This window comes from Stegodyphus dumicola, chromosome 4 (assembly GCF_044657685.1).
Source record: "Stegodyphus dumicola isolate Sdum_Otavi_A_Nest chromosome 4, ASM4465768v1".
NCBI lineage: Eukaryota > Metazoa > Arthropoda > Arachnida > Araneae > Eresidae > Stegodyphus > Stegodyphus dumicola.
The window spans coordinates 213,671,820-213,687,949 of NC_140771.1; positions in this window are offsets into that span (position 1 = coordinate 213,671,820).

Genomic DNA, 16,130 nt, shown 5'->3' on the forward strand with positions numbered 1-16,130 from the left:
CCCAAACACAATCTCCTTTGCTTAGCGACGGTAATGTTTTTGTATGACGATCATAATATGATCACTTGGTTGTTTTTTTTTTTTTTACAATTTCGCAATTTGGGGTTGTAGTAATTTTCAGATGTAGGAAGAATCATTCTTGTTCTTCTACTCATAATTTGTTGAGCTGGTGATTTCTTGTTCTACTCATAATTTGGTGAGCATCTCATTAGTTTGAGTGTTCCTATGAGCTAACAATGCTAAGTAAGAAACAGTATCATCTGCTTGAGCTTTCTTCAACAATTTCTTCGCCGTTTGTACTGAACGCTCTGCTAGTCCCTTCGACTGTTGATGGTATGAACTGCTTGTTATAGTGTTACGAATTTGGTATTTAAAAAGCTAATGTTAATTCAATTATAAATTAAATGGTTTTATTTCTCGCGCAGTGCAGCGCGTGACGAATATTAAAAGAAAGCTAAGCTGGAAAATTGAAAATACAAGAGCGCGTGCATTAAATAAATAAATAACTCTTTTTGATTTCGAGAAAGTACTGGAAAATTCTAGCGCGTGATTTTAAAATATTATAAAAGGAGGAAAACATCTCAGTTTGTAGGAGTTGCTTAGTTTGTTGTTTAGAAAACTGCTTTTGTTGATTGTAGCGAATTCGCGGATTAGCGTTCTTTAGCTGTTTTGAATTACGTTCTATTGAACATTTGAGTAGTTAAAAGATAACTACTGTGAGATATTGTAATACTGCATGATAATTTGAGAAAATTTAAGCATTTTTGTTGTGATAATAATAAATTTTTGTTCATTTTTCATCGGACTTGTGCATTCATTTCGTAACGAACCTGTACGCACGCAACAATTTTTGGTGTCAGGAGTGGGGTTTGAATGCCAATCACAAGAGAGATGGAAGAGCAGTTAAGACAGCTGATATCAGCCTTTGCTGCATTTAAAGAAGAAATGAAAGATGAGATGAAATTTGGTCAGGAAAAGATGGAAGCTGGTCAGAAAAAGATGTGGAAGAATCCGTTAAAAAGGAAATGGAAGTCGTTCACGAAAAGTTGGAAGCTGGTCAAGTAACTTTTAAGGAAGGTATGAAAGCTGTACAAGAAAAGATTGAAGCAGGTCAAGACGAAATGAAAAGAGAAATAACCTGCGTAATAGAAAGTAAATTTGAGGCTATGGAAGACAGAATAGGAGCTGTCGAAAATAAAGTCGGGCAAATTGAAGAAAAGGTTTCTTCTGTCAAAGATGAAATAGAAGATAGAGTGTCGGCTGTGGAGCAACGAGTCGAAGGAAGAGTTTCGGCCGTCCAACGACAAATTGAAGAGAGAGTTTCTGCAGTTTCCAAAGAAATGGAAACTTCAAAAAAATTCGTAGCGACGGCAGGGAGCAAGAGTGATGATTTTAAATTCTTACCGATGCCTGCTCGTCCATCTCCGAAGCTAGCCACATATGATGGGAAGACATCCTGGCAAGTGTATAAGACCCAGTTTTCTATCGTTGCGGATGCGAATGGATAGGACTCCCAAGCTAAGGCCTGTCATCTCGCCGCTTCTCTGAGAGCAGACGCTTCCCGAAAATCAAAGGCTAGATTTCGAAGCTCTGTCCGGCGCCTTGGAGCTGCGCTTCGAGAAATGTTACTACAGCAGGCTCCAATTAAAATCCCGTCAACAGAAGCTCACCGAAACACTTCAGGAGCTCGCCACGGATGTTGAAAGGCTGTCACGTCACGCCTTTTCGGAGTGCCCGACAGAAACAAGGGAATCGATGGCATCCGGGACCCTGAAATACAGAAAGCACTGCGAATGGCGGATGTTAAAGATCTGAAAAGCGCTTTAGTGTACGCCATGAAATTTGAGGCAGCCCAGCAAGCCACTCGTAGAGACCGCCACCCAATCAGAGCTGCTCATGTCCAGGAACCAAGGGATCAAGTTACTGTTCGTCTAGACGATATAACCAGACAACTCAATGACTTAAGAAGAAATAGAAATATCAGTGAAAAGAAACCGACCTTAAAATGTTGGAACTGCGGTGCTGAAGGACACATACGACGAAACTGCAGAATACCCCAGGGTACGGATGTTAAGACCGCTCCTAACAAACAGCAGGGAAACTAATTAGTGGCCATCTCGCGGGGCGGAGGTTGACAGATAATGAAAAGCCGCAGTTTAAAGCGTTTCAGATTTCTGCAGTGAGAGGCGGCAGTAATGGACTTTTCATAATAGGACATATTAATGGAGGTCTCTGCAATATGACTATAGATACAGGAGCCAACGTTACCATCATCCGAAAAGATTTGGCTCAACAACTGGGAAACAAACTTATCTGGACGCCGCCCTGCGTTACCCTCCAGTCTGTGTCCGGTGAGAAGATCGACATCGACGGAAAAGTAAATGTTAACATCACGTTTGGAAGTGCCGCTTACTATCACACGGCATATGTAGCAGAGATCACTGATTCTTGCATACTCGGATTGGGCTTCCTAAGGAAATACAATTTTTCTTTGGACTTACAAAAATAACGAATTGCATTCTAGATCTGAGGACATAGCGTTATTTGAAGTTAATGATGAAGAAGTTAAATCTGTCCATAAAATCATAGCACAAGACAATATCACAATACCGGCAAGAACAGAAATTTTACTTCCTGGATCCATAGCCGAAAACAAATTTCCGCTACGGCATCATAGAATATCCCAATAACTGTAATAGCCCAAAAGGAGTACTAGTAGCCTCAACACTCGTCGACCTATCCAGAACGGTTATCCCGGCGAGAGTCGCCAATGTTACTGAGAAGGTGAGAATTATTAAGAAAGGTGAAGTGGTTGCAGCATGTACTCCAGTAACCACCGTTGAAAGAAAGAGTAACATTCAAGAATCCGTGTCTTCAGAAAACATTACATCAGAGTTACTTCAGAATGCGCAATAAAACGATGAAGAGAAGAATGCTGCCGATCAGATCTTCAAGTTGTTTTCTCCCGCTCGTCTTCTGACGTGGGTCGAACCAGTTTGACACAACATAGAATTGATACCGGCGATCATCCCCCGATCAAGCAACATCCAAGACGTCTACCGTTTGCTAAACAGGAAGAGGTGCGAACACTGTTAAAAGATATGGAAGAAGGCGATGTCTTCGAGCCTTCAGTAAGTCGATGGGCATCTCCCATCGTCCTAGTCAAAAAGAAAGGCGGCTCAACAACATTTTGCGTTGACTATCGCCGGTTGAATGAGGTTACGAAGAAAGACAGTTACCCTCTTCCTAGAATTGACGACATTCTAGACACTCTTTCTGGAAGCAAGTGGTTCTCAACACTTGATTTAAAGAGTGGGTATTGGCAGGTAGAAATACAGCCTGAAGACCGAGAAAAGACGGCATTTACTACGGGACAAGGGCTTTGGCAATTAAGGTAATGCCGTTTGGACTGTGTAATGCGCCGGCAACATTCGAACGTCTTATGGAGACTGTTTTGAAAGGCCTTGACTACGAAGCCTACCTGATATACCTGGACCACATCAGCATCGTCGGAAAGAGTTTTGAAGAACATTTAGAAAATCTTAGGAAGGTGCTTCAGAAACTGAAAGAAGCCAATCTGAAGCTGAGTCCTGCTAAATGCAAATTGTTCCGAAAGGAAGTGACTTACCTGGGACATGTCAGTCATCTCTGCAGAAGGTGTGCGCACGGATCCTGAAAAGGTATCAGCGGTTAAATCCTGGAAACGTCCCGAAAATGTCATCAGCTGAGAAGCTTCCTAGGGCTTTGCACCTACTATAGGAGATTCATGAAGAACTTTTCTTCCATTGCAAGACCCCTTCACAAGCTGACAGAGAGGAACCAAAAGTTCTTGTGGACAAAAGAATGCGAACGATGCATTTAACAACTTAAAGGAGGCTTTAACATCTGCTCCAATCCTGACGTATCCTCAGCACGACCGACCATTTATTCTCGACACCGACGCGAGCAATGAAAGTGTCGGTGCTGTTTTGTCCCAAGAAATAGACGGCCAAGAACGTGTAGTGGCGTACTTGAGCAAGTGCCTGTCTAAACCGGAGAGGAATTATTGTGTCACCAGGAAAGAGTTGCTCGCCATAGTCAAAGCTGTAGAACAGTTCCATCACTATCTATACGGCAGAAAATTCCTGCTCCGCACCGATCATGCATCATTGACCTGGCTTTTAAATTTCAAGAATCCTGAGGGTCAAATAGCCAGGTGGATACAGAGACTCCAAGAATATGACATCACTATCCGTCATCGTAAGGGATCATCACACGGAAACGCCGACGCACTGTCTAGAAGACCTTGCCAAGAAAGCTGCCGATATTGTTCCAGGGTGGAAGCGAAATACGAGCTGCTGACTCCGGTCGCAAGACAAATTACAACATCAACATCGGCTGATCGAGAACCGTGGAGTGATGATGAAGTCAGGAAAGACCAGCTGGAAGACAGAAGAACGCGACATTAAACCCATAATTGATTTAATAGAATCGTCAAACAGAAAACCTACCTGTCAGGACATTTCTATCTGTAGTCCTACAACCAAACAATATTGGGCACTCTGGGATTCACTTCACATTCGAAACGGCTTTTTATACCGGAAATTTGAATCGGATGATGGGAAGACGTTTCGATGGCAGCTAATACTTCCAAGATCCCGGATTCCTGCTGTCCTTAAAGAACTATATAACAGCCCAACAGGAGGTCACTTTGGAATAATGAAGACCTTGCAGAGAGTTCGTGAGCGCTTTTACTGGAATAATGCGAAGGATGACGTGCAAAAGTGGTGCCGATCTTGCGATGCCTGTGCAGGTCAGAAAGGACCGAAGAGACGCAGCCGAGGCATACTGCAACGTTACGACGTATGCGCGCCTTTTGAACGTATCGCCTTTGATATCTTGGGACATCTGCCACGAACTGCTGATGGCAACAAATAAATACTCGTTGTCGTTGATTACTTCACCAAGTGGCCTGAAGCGTATCCTATTCCTGATCAAGAGGCTGTTACAATAGCTGAGGTGATGATACAGCACTGGATTTTCAGGTTCGGAGTGCCTCTTCAGTTACATTCCGATCAGGGAAGGAATTTTACCTCGGTAGTAATCAAAGAACCATGCAAACTACTCGGCATTGACAAGACCCAAACGACGCCATTACATCCCCAGTCGGACGGCATGGTAGAGAGGTTCAATCGAATCATCCTTAATAACCTCTCATTAGTGATTTCCAGAAACCAGCAGGACTGGGACAAGAAATTATCGCTGTTTTTACTGGCTTACCGCAGTGCTGTCCAGGAGACTACCGGCTATTCTCCATCACAGATGCTCTTCGGTCGTGACCTTCATCTGCCTTGTGATCTATTGTTTGGCCGCCCTCCGGATGCTCCTTCATCGTCTGAGGAATATATTCAAGATCTCCAGGCCCGGTTTGATGTGTTGCACAACTTTGCACGAGAGCGAGTCAACTTAGCGACGGAGAAGATGAAGACCCGATACGACACAAGAGCTACTGAACATTCGGAAGCTGCCGAAATCATACTAGGGTCGAAAAGAAACGCAAGACTACCAGCTCTTCTCCAGCCCAGATGCTCTTCGGTCGAGACCTTCGTCTGCCTTGTGACCGCCTGTTTGATCGCCGTACGGATGCCCCTTCATCGCCTGAGGAACACATCCAAGATGTCCAGGCCCGTTTTGAAGTGTTGCCCCGTTTCGCACGAAAGCGAGTGAACTTGGCGACGGAGAAAGCAAAGACCAGATACGACACGAGAGCTACTAGACATAGATCCAACAAAGGAGACAAGGTGTGGTTGTGGAATCCGACTCGACGGAAAGGACTTTGTCCGAAATTACAGTCACCTTGGGATGGCCCATACACAGTTCTAAACAGGCTGAATGACATCGTGGTTCGGATCCGTAAGTCTTCGAACTCTAAACCTAAAGTCGTTCATTACGACAGGTTAGCTAATTACTATGGCCATAGTACGTAATGTAAATAATTGTGAATAGTATAAGACCATGGTCCTTTTTGTTTTTAAATTGTATTTGATTTGATTTGTATTTAGTATTTGATTTGTATTTGATAGCATTTGATTTGTTTTATTTATTGCATTTATTGTTCATGTTGTTTATTATTGTAATGTAATGCTTATTAATGCATTTATGCCACAGTTGTAAGTTTAGCTTCCTGTCCAGGGATTGTACTGCCCGGAACTTACAGTCCTTGGGAAGGGGGCAGTGTTACGAATTTGGTATTCAAAAAGCTTATGTTAGTTCAATTATAAATTAAATGGTTTTATTTCTCGCGCAGTGCAGCGCGTGACGAATATTAAAAGAAAGCTAAGCCGGAAAATTGAAAATACAAGAGCGCGTGCATTAAATAAATAAATATGTCATTTTGATTTCGAGAAAGTACCAGAAAATTCTAGCGCGTGATTTTAAAATCTTATAAAAGGAGGAAAACATCTCAGTTCGTTGTAGTTGCTTAGTTTGTTGTTGTTTAGAAAACTGCTCTTGTTGATTATAGCAAATTCGCGGATTAGTGTTCTTTAGCTGTTTTGAATTACGTTCTATTGGTCATTTGAGTAGTTAAAAGATAACTACTGTGAGATATTGTAATACTGCATGATAATTTGAGAAAATTTAAGCATTTTTGTTGTGATAATAATAAATTTTTGTTCATTTTTCATCGGACTTGTGCATTCATTTCGTAACGAACCCGTACGCACGCAACAATATGTTTAAATTGGTATTTCTTTGCAAATTCTTTACTTGCAAACTGAGGCCATTATCAGATGTCACTATCAATGGAATACCATATCTTGCAAAAGGAGATTTCATGTAACTGATCACTGTCTGACTTCGAGTATCCGGTAACTTGGAGATTTCAAAAAAATTGAATAGCTATCTACAATTAATAAGTATATATCTTTGTTAATCTCAAATGTAGCTGTTGCAACTTTATACCAAGGTAAATTGGGTTCTTCATGTGGTATCATAGGCTCTCTTATGTTTTTGTTCTGGTATTCATTACCTATAGGACATTTGAAATTTTATCTTCTATTTGCTTATTCATAAGTAGCCAAAACAAAACATCTCTAGCTCTTTTCTTACATTTTTCTATCTCAAAATGATCCTGATGAACTAAATTTAACATCTCTTTTTGCATAGATAAAGGAATAATTTCCTTTGAAAAATAAGTCATTTTCCACTATCAACTCATCTCTATAGTCCCAAAGTATTTTAACCTTGACGTCCACCTGAGGTTTCCTTTGTGGCCAACCTCTAAGAATAGATTTCTTTAAGTATTGTAGTGTAGCATCACATTCACTTTCTTTCTTCAGTTCATAAATTTTGTCATCAGATGCTGGAATCAGTACAAATTTCTGCATCTTCATCCTTACCTTCTTCTGTTGTATTCAAATATGCTCTACTATTAAGTGTCTGCTATTAACAAGTCTTTACCCTTTTTGTATCTTATATCTAGATCATATTTTTGTAAATTTAGCAGCATTCTTTGTAATCGCTGTGGAGCTTTAAAAATAGCTTCCTTAGTAATGCTTTCTAATGGTCGATGGTCAGTTTCAACTGTAATATGTTTGCCATTTGTGAAATTTAAAACATCCAAAAGTAATAGCTGAAAGCTCTTTTTCTATCTGAGCATACTTTTTCTGACTTTTCGTTAGAGCTCTGGAAGCAAAAGCAATTGGTTAATTTTCTTGCAGTAAAACAGCACCTAATCCTTTAGAACTAGCATCTACTGAAAGAGTTAAATCCTTATTAACATCATAGAATTTTAATAGAGGTGCTTTTACAACCAGTTCTTTAAGTGTTTCGAAAGCTTTTTGATGTTTTTCAGTCCAGTGCCAGAGAACATTTTTCTCAAGTAACTGTCTTAATGGTGCACTAACAGTAGTTAAGTTAGGAATAAATTTGGCTAAATAATTAATCATTCATAAAAATCTTTGTAGTAATAAATCTCTATGATACGGTCAACCGTTTCCATTATTCCTATTAATTCATTGTGAGACCTTTATAAAAGTCTTAAGAAACAGAAACTGGTTCATATTGCTGATACAGTGATCAAAAGTATTGATATGCTTAGTTTTCTTGTTAACAAAAAACAGCAATTGTGCATGTAATAGTCTAAAAAATAATGAAAATTAATACATGTCTGTATTGTCTAAGCAGAAATAATGCATGATTAAAATAGAATCTAGTGATTATATATGTACGATTTAAAATAATAATTACATAGAGCACATGAGGAAAAGAATCATTGAATTTTATTTATTTGAAAATTTCGTAATTGATAAACAACGTCCAGTTGCTTATCGATGATCGGTCTGTCTGTACCATCCGATCCGAAAAAGCGGCGAACCACCACTCTCTTCATCTGAAAGTAAAAGACGCCAAGTTATTACACCACAAGAAAAACATACAGATAGGGGATTGTGGTGTTGCTATGGGAATTAAACAACCAATAAGATGAAATGCTATGTTGCTATGCTATTCAGAAAAATCGAGAAAATACCAGAATGTTCTCGTGCATTTAAATAGCTTATAAAAGCGAGAGGAAAACATCTCACATCGGTTGTTTTACCTAATTCTTGCTGTTGATTGTAGCGAATTCGCGGTGAGATCGGATTAGCTTTCTCTGATATGAATTGAGTTCTATTGAACGTTTTAGTCGTTTAAAATATAATTACTGTTAGATATTGCGATATTGTACGAATATCTCTGGGGAAATTTAAGCATTTTATATTTATTGTTGAGATAATGTATTTTATTAACTTCTCGACTTTTGCATTCAATCCATTACGAACCAGTACGCACGCACCACTTTTTGGTGTCAGAAATGGGATTTTTGAATGCCACTCGCAAGAGCGATTGAAGAACAAATAAGGTAGTTGATGACTGCATTTGCTGCATTCCAAGAGAAGATGCAAGAGTCCTTCAACTCATTTAAAGAAGAAATGACTGTTGGTCAAGAATCCCTATAGGAGGAGATGAAAGTGGGTCAAGGAAAGATTGTAGCAGGACAAGAAGAGATGAAAAGAGAAATTACCTGCATAATAGAAAATAAATTTCAGACTCTGGAAGGCAGAATAGACGCGGTTGAAAACAAAGTTGGGCAAATTGAAGAAAAGGTTTCTTCTGTCAAAGAACAAATAGTGGATTTCGGCCGTAGAGCAATAAAGCGGTTATAGAGTTTCTACTGTAAAAGATCAAATAGAAGAAAGAGTTCTGCTGTGGAGCAACGAATAGAAGGAAGAATTTTTGCCGTCAACAACAAATTGATTGCTGGGTTTCTGCTGCCGTTGCCAAAGAAGTGCATAGCGACAGCAGGAAACAAATCTGATGATTTTAAATTATTACCCATGCCTGCTCGTCCCTCTCTGAAGTTATCCACATATCTTGGGAATACCTCCTGGCAAGTGTATAAGACGCAATTTTCAATAGTGGCGGAAGCGAACGGATTGGAACATCAAGCTAAGGCCTGTCATCTTGCCGCTTCTCTGAGAGCAGACGCTGCTGATATCCTTCAGACTCTTTCGGAAACCCAAAGGCTAGAGTTCTAAGCTTTATCCGGTGCGTTGCAGCTGCGCTTTGGCGAAAAATATGTAAAAGATTACAGCAGACTTTAACTGAAATCCTGCCAACAGAAACCCACGGAAACACTCCAGGAGCTCGCCACGGATGTTGCCGTGGCCTGGAAAGGCTGTTCCATCTCGCCTTTTTGGAGTGCCCTACAGGAGTAAGAGAAATGCTCTCCCTGAAGTACTTCATCGATGGCATCTGGGATCCTGAAATACAGAAAGCTCTACGAATGCCGGATGTTAAAGATTTGAAAAGCACTCTAGTGTACGCCATGAAATTCAAGGCAGCCCAGCAAACAACTCGTATAGATAGCCACCCAATCAGAGCTGCTTAAGTTCAGGAGCCAGGGGATCAAGTCACTGTTCGTTTAGACAATTTAATCAGACAATTCTTTGCCCTAAGAGGGAATATTACTGTGTCAGTGAAGTTCCTTGCAATATGACCATCATTCGAAAATATGTGGCTCAATAATTGAAAGGCAAACTCATCTTGACACCGCCCTGCGTTACCCTCCAGACTGTGTCCGGCGAGAAGATCGACATCGAGGGAAAATTAGACGTTAACATCACGTTTGGAAGTGCCGCCTACCATCACACGGCTTATATGTACGATATTACAGATCTTTGCATACTCAACTCAAACACAGGCTATTTTCGAGGAAGCTTACTTGTATGAGCTGGGATAGAAACGAACGGCCGTACTGACGTGTTTGTGATTGTTGGTAGTTCCACCACAGCCGTTCGATATCGCGACGAAATATTAAACACTTCTTGTGCATGCAATGGGTACCGACGTGATTTATGAACGATAATGCCCAACCGCAGAACTCGAGTAGTGCAGAGTTATCTGGAGAGTGAAACCTTTCCACACCTGCAGTGGCCTGGTAGATTTCAGACCTGAATCCCATAGAACATGTATGGAACCTGCTGGGATGACGGAGAGCAGGTCAGAGGGTACCGCCAGGCATCCTCCAAGTGCTGCGACATGCATTTATACAGGAATGGGCGCTGCTGCCACAACAGGCAATCAACGACAACTGTTACCATCTTGCCTTGCCGTTGTCCAAACATACATTATCTGGAGAGTGAAACCTTTCCACACCTGCCGTGGCCTGGTAGATTTCCGACCTGAATCCCATAGAACATGTATGGAACCTGCTGGGATGACGGAGAGCAGGTCAGAGGGTACCGCCAGGCATCCTCCAAGTGCTGCGATATGCATTTATACAGGAATGGGCGCTGCTGCCACAACAGGCAATCAACGACAACTGTTACCATCTTGCGTTGCCGTTGTCCAAACATACATTTCAACTAGAGGTTATCATACCTGTTCCTAGTTTGACGTTTCCACTGCATATTCTTCCGAGCCATTTAGTCTTTGGCAATGTGATGGTCTTAATATGTGGATTTTTGGATGTTTTTAATATGTGGTTTTTTGCATGTGGTTTAGTAACGCCACACCAACCTCTTGGATCAATTTCGCGTATATACATTAAATAGTTTTTGTTTGATTCCGTATTTTGTGTTTGTTGTTTATTTTTTTAGCTTAAGATTAATTGGAAAACCAGTTACAACAACAACATACATGCATAACTTATTCATGAAATGTCATTCTAAAACATTGTAACATATACCACAAGGTAGAACTTTGAATAACAATGAGCTTATTCAGGGGCGTAGCTAGAGTTTCCAGCGCCCGTGGACAACTGAAGAATTTGCGCCCCTTTCTGTGTGCCAAGAATTGAAAACATATCATTAAAAAATTTCGTAGCATCAATTTGTCGCCTCTCAGGTGTTGCGCCCGGGAACAGATGTCCCCCTTTGCCCTACCCTAGCTACGCCACTGAGCTTATTGGCCCCACTGCTGCTATTTCAACTAAATTCATTATTTAAAAAAACTAGGCTAAATTCATTACATTTGATGTAAAATTTAAATTATGTTACTAAGTTGTATAGAAATGACAAATCCATGTTAAAAGAGATTGTAAGATAGGCATATTTCATAATCCAAAGAAATGCATATAAAAACAATGTAGTGCTATTTACAACATTTGCCAAGAACGCCATAATGTAATACTTTAAAATATTTCAAAAGTACGAGATAAGTTCATCAAAACTAATGCATTTGAAAGCAAGGATATTTATACAAAAACCATGCTAAGACCTTAGGAAATCTTATGATCTTCCGAAATTTGCATAACTAAGAAAAGCGCGGTAATAATTTCATTTTAATTAAGTTCAATTTTAATTAAGAAAAGGACTTCTAAAAAAATTACTTACAAAACACATTATATAGTACAATGCTAGCCAATATGCTCTAAGCATCATTATACCACTGTTAATTGTTGCAATCAGTCATAAACTTAAACGGCTAGCCATAACTAGTTGTACGTCACAGCGTAATATTGTGATTTATAATAAGATCTGAGTTTTAATGTAATTATGTTTAAGTGACACATCCATCTGTCGAGATCATTGCAGCTTTGTATACCTTGTAATTATATAATCGATGTGGAAATGTTCAGCATTAATGTTAAGCATTAATGGGAAATATTTCACTGGGCCGGCTTTTAGTGCGTCCAGTACATACAGTAGTGCGGTGGAGCAATATCTGTAAAATCACCGACGAAGTTCTTTCCTTGTCCCTGTTAAAAAATAATTTTCAAACATGTAAGCTTTTAAAAATTTGCATTTAAATCTGGCGAAGGAGAAAACATGAAATTATACATGTTTTCCACCCCATATTTGCACTTTGGGAGGGCCAGTTCCTCCCCCATTTAAAATAAAATATTCGATAACTCTCCCAATTTCCTTCTTCTTCCTTTTTTTTTAAACCAAATTTCTCTCTGTTAACCAAATGTGTTCCTTTCGCCATCCCCAGCGAAACAGCTATTTTGATTTTACATCCTCTGAGCCTCAAGCAATCTAGGAGTCACAAAGACTCGCTATATGTAAAAAGTCACTTTCGGACGAAGTTTCCATTTGATTTTTCTGCGATTAAATTTATAGGGAGCCATAGATGTAGATATTCATAAGCCATCGAAATAGATGTTCCAGATAGATATTTTGAAGGGTAATGTTCAGAGAAAAGACTTGGTGATGGCCGTTGGGCTGTTTTTAAGATGTAAACTACCGTATGAGCTCTCTTGGCGCTGAACCAAATCAGTTTTATTGTTGAGTGTAAAATGAAATTATTCATCGTGAGAATGACATCATTTTTTGTAGATGGAATAATTAAAAGAAGTGGAGTCAAGAAAGGTTGCTTGGTATTTTATCTTTTGAACACACAATATAACATATTATAAATGGAGAAACTACTGAATGAAACGAAATTCAGATAGAGTCTCAAAATAACTAGTGACCCGGAGGACGTGATCATTTAAAATAAAAGGTACGTGTATTTTTACTAAAATAATTCTTTTAAATCTAAATAAAAATGGACATATTAGTTAAGAAACGAACAGCTATCAGGGTTAAATTTACTAGATCGTATACTGTTTTGATTGAAAAACTAAATACTGATGATCCTCAAGAAAAGGAAGTTAAACCGCTTTTCGCCAATCTGGAAAGGATTTATTCAACTTTGGTTGAATCAAGTAATGAATTATATAGCTTCGTGTTGGGGAATTCGAATAACGGAAAGTGTGAAGCAGAATATGCGGCAATCGAAGAGTACAACATAAAGTTATTGATGCGAAGGGTTAGTGTAGTCATATACTTGAATAAACTTTCTGTCTTGGAAAGGAGAAGCGTTGACACAGATTCTTTACAGATTAAACAAAAACTTAAACTACACCACCCCAAAAATCGAATTTAACGGGGAAATGGATAGCATTTTGGAGCTGTTTAAACATATTTATGATGATGATACATTAGAAAACGCAGATAATTTCAATATTGAATCCAGAACGTATGTGAAGGAACGAGAGCACATGAATTATAGCCAAGTTACCCACTGACAAACGAAAATAATTCTAAAGCAATAGAAAGTTAAAAATCGCCTTTCGGAAAAAATGATTTGCTTATTGAATACTAGGTTCGTGAGCTACTAAAATTAGTTATAATCAAGGTTACGGAAGCAAAAAGAAAACTAAGCACCTCACAAATTTATAATAAAATTAAGAAGCATACTTAAAAGCTTTAGAATCAATTGATTTAACATTTGACAAGTATTCGGCAATGCTTTTTCCACTCGTTGAGTCCTGTGTACTAAAAAAATACTGGAAGACGTTTTTAGAGTATGGTTACACAATCCTATTAGAAATTCCACTGATGACGCATCAAATAATGTTTATATTGAAAAAATAGTCTGCGCTGGCAACTTTAATTTCCTACAGACTCAAGTAAAAGCAAACCCCATAAAAAAGATAGATTTTTTTAACTTCTCCTTTTGTTTTTCGTTTAGTTAAGTGAAATATCTTGGTTCAATTAATTGTGAAGTTTTTAAAAAAATTTGCAGCGTTTCTGAGAAGAGGCCGCGATACAAAGTTTAGGAACTTTTGGAGAAAGTAAATATCTCTAAGAGATATAAGTATAAACAAAAATTACGAGATGACTTGAGACAAAGATTGCTAGAAGAATATTTAAGCATGTCACTACAGTGACCAAAGAGAAGTGAAGCGAGACGAATAAAATTGGGTTATATTGTTATAATTGAAAATGATTTTTTAAGCATTGGCGATCATCTAAATTGTTAACTGGTTTCCATTTGCCGTTGTTTAACATTGTAACATGATGTCTTCAAACATACGGGTCAACCAATCTGGAAGGTCGGCATAAGTATTTAAATTATGACACCACTGGTATTTAAATATTTATTTATATACCAGATTAAAATATCTAAGTACAGGAAAGAAACATATCATGATGGTACAAACAGAAATATGAAATATATATATATATATATATAAAAGGAAGATGTCTGTGTGTGTGTCTTTCTTTCGTGCTGCGCGTAAGCTAATAGACCCAGGGCAATGAAATTTGGTATATAAGTGCATCAAGAGACAATGTACCTCGAAGTGAATTCTTCCGCAAGACCCACTTTTTTAATTTGCGAATTTCCTCAAATTTTAAGGAGTTTTCGTAATTTTGCCACATAATAAATAAAAAGCAATCTCGAATTTTTCTGATTTATTTTGAAGTTTCGAGATGGTTTCCAATGTTTAAATGCTTTTAATATTTGCCGGCGACCTTGAACAATCCAGTTTCGAATACAAATCACGTTACATAATAGCAGATTAGGTCACCGACGACCGAGCGGTGACGGTGGGCCATCTGTTATCACTGATCACTGGTAGTCCGATCGGGATTCGAATAGCAGCGAGTGGTCTGGTTGTATGGGTGATTTCATGATTTTTCCCATGTATAGCATAGTACAAGCCAGTTTCACTTAGAAAGTCCTCAACGAAGGCATCTCTCCATTTATGCAGATAGCCCTTGTGTACTTTACCGTAATGAAATAAATAACCAAACCAATGATGATAAGAGATACCAAATAAAAAAATAATCTGTGGGGCGTATAACATATTAAATTATATTATCAGCTTAAATCAAGATCTTGATCTCTTGTAACAGTTCTATTAACACTGGCAAAGCTTGATTGTTTGAAAATAAATATAACTTAATGCGTCGTTATCTAACAGATTCTTTGAAAGAAAGTGTAACTGAAAATTCTCGGCTGCTAAATATTCGCCGAATTTCACGATTTATCTCTCAAGATGTTTCTTAATTTCTAATTATGCCATGCTTCCGGCGATGAAATAACTTATACTATGTGATGTAAGAAAACATATTGAAATATTAAACAAGAATTGTCGTATTGTAAGAATTATTGAAGAGGCAAAATTTATTTTAACGAATCTTGATATAAAATAACACATTATCCCTAATATTTGGAAACTATTGTAAATCCGTTTCAGTTATACTTATTTTCAATGCATTCAATGAAGTGCTGACCTAATATGTAATCAGATTATTAAAAATATGAGTATAATTTGAACGCATTCTTTTTCTATGATTAAGTTCTATAAATTACTCAATGTAAATATCAGTTCAGCATTCAAGATTTTACGTATAATGGTTCAAAATTGGTAACTGAGGCAGTTTTAAAGATATCCCTAACGCTCTCTGAAAAAATATCAAATGATCTTTCCACGTTCTCGCATAACTCTTAGCTGAATATTTATTAATAGTATTAGTCAAAGAATTTATAATTTGAATTATCTTTAGCGAACAGCCAAACATTGTTCTTGAGAAATTTTTCGTTGAATGCACTGACTCGTTATATGGTTTCCAGACTCTACAGAGGGCTCTTTATTGAGGGTTACTGAAAGAGTTCAACACTTTGTTGGCAATTGAAAGCTTTTAAATATCTGTCCTCCTAAATTGCTTGAGGCAGGAGGGTATATACATTCAAATCCTGTTCAGGTCTGCAGACGATCTGCAACACAGGAGTGAAAAAAATTCGCCAAATTTGCAATGACGTTACCGAACCTTTAGGTTTGTAAAGTATTTGAATATAATGCATGTATATGCACATTTTGTGCTGTAGAAATA